Source organism: Anarrhichthys ocellatus, unplaced genomic scaffold (assembly GCF_004355925.1).
Source record: "Anarrhichthys ocellatus isolate YVR2014 unplaced genomic scaffold, GSC_Weel_1.0 scaffold18, whole genome shotgun sequence".
Lineage (NCBI taxonomy): Eukaryota > Metazoa > Chordata > Actinopteri > Perciformes > Anarhichadidae > Anarrhichthys > Anarrhichthys ocellatus.
The window spans coordinates 2,784,204-2,786,268 of NW_022280048.1; positions in this window are offsets into that span (position 1 = coordinate 2,784,204).

The following is a 2,065-nucleotide window of genomic DNA, read 5'->3' on the forward strand; positions in this document are numbered from 1 at the left end:
CCCCCCCCCCCATGATCTTAATGATCCATTGCCTTTATACCCACTCTCAGGACAAAGTGCCACATGAAACTTTCAGCCTATAAATTGCAAAGAGGTTGTAACATGTAAAGCCAGCCCTAATAACAAGATCATGTTTTGAGTGTATTTTAAGGGAAATGCCACTTAATCTTTAAGATGCAGGTGTGGTACTCCTATGGCCTACTATTGGATTACATGAGCGTTACAAATAGAATAGAGGAGCCGCCCCCTAATGTCACATCTGACTCCATTGTGATCAAATAACAGAAATCTCTTGGTGGTAATTTATTTTTAAGATGTTTCATCATCTTAATAAATAAGATAATAAAACACACGGAAGTGATGTTGAGCTCAAACTGTCTAGAAAGTTGCCTCTCATTTGTAAAATATGGAGCAGGCCCGTATATGTGTCCTTTTGAATTATGAACAAGTTCATGATTACAAAGAAAAATGTCTGAGAATTTTCTAACTGAGTGGTATTACTCTGTAACGGGGCTGATTGTATGAGCCTGACTTTTTCCTCATTGGTGGTGTTTTAAAGAAAAAACAAAAAAATCTATATTTCTTTATAATGTCTACGTACAACTGTGGTATATGAACAGACGTAAAGAAAAAAAATAATTTGAATGTGTTCTGCCCAAATGAGTATTGGGCTTTGCTGACTTTGTTTTTTCATGAAAAAAAGACTATAGGCCACCTAAGGCCGGCTGTCTGCTCATGAGAAGGTGAAACAAACTGCCTAAATGTTTCTTCATGTGAAACAATCAGATTGCAAGGCTGCTGTCAAGGTTGTTTCTGGCATTTGGCTAAAAGTTTGCGTGCCACCCTTTTTCCCTTGAGATATGAATTGTTCAGAACAGATTAGAAACAGTGCAAACAGTTCTAGAAGTTCTAGTAGTAGTCGTGAGGAATATCCCTAAACACATCAGCATGGTTTGCTGATTGAGAGGCCAAAGTACCATCACCAGTGATTTGACTTTAATGTGGTTTAATATGTTTCTTGGTGATAGTGAGATCCTTCTTTAACCTGAACACTGGGATAGTCACACTGCCCCGATGAATGCAGAGTATATTGACTTAGATGTGTTAAAGAATTACTAAATCATTGAGTGAATGAAGCAGCAGTTTATGTCGAAGTAGACTTTGTATGGCTGTAGTATACACAGGATTTACACCCCATGAAATGAATGTCAAATCAATTTAAACTTGTGTTTAACCTGTGTTACTATTTCTGGCACAGGGCCACATGGCCTGCACTTGTCCGTCATTAGATAAAATGCACTGGTGGACAGTGTGGGCTTGACGAGTGTTTGAGCAAATGCACATTCAAAGCCCAATGGCTGCTAATTATGTGTGCCCATAATGATGGTAGCTGCCCTAATCCTAGAGGTTAGACTTTCACAAATTTCCCTCTGGACATTTCCCCCCACATGGACACAGAGAGAAAAGAAACGTAGGGACACAAGCTCTGTCTTTCATTGATTTTTCTTTCTTTATTGGTTAATACTCAGTTTCGTCCCTGTTCCTAACACTACCTTCAGAAAGATTGTGCTTTTGCTCGACAACAGACGACTGTCAGGCTAAAAATGAACTCGCTATCACCACAAAAGACTTTTATTTAGCTTCTTTTGTTAAAAGGTTACACTAAAGGCCATAACGTAGGTGTCCCCCACCCTCCCTTTTGAAAGTGCCGCAAACAACTAAGCCACAAAATGTCTAGAATTGACTTTTGCTTGTTGATACAAATTGTATCTATACCTTGAATGTAACAAAATATGAAATGTATAGTATGAAAATAGTTTTATTTAAATAAAGGGAGAAAAAAAAAAATCAATGCCATAATGTTGGTGACACTGTGTGTCACTGGGAGTAGCCCATTGGTATGTACTAATTCTTACTGGGTACAGTAGTTAATTTACAGGGACATTTACGTGCTACATACCGGTGCACAGATACCCTGTGTACAGTAGTAAGCATCATGTCCTCTCTGTACATAGCCACACGTGTGTGTGTGTGTGTGTGTGTGTGTGTGTGTGTGTGTGTGTGT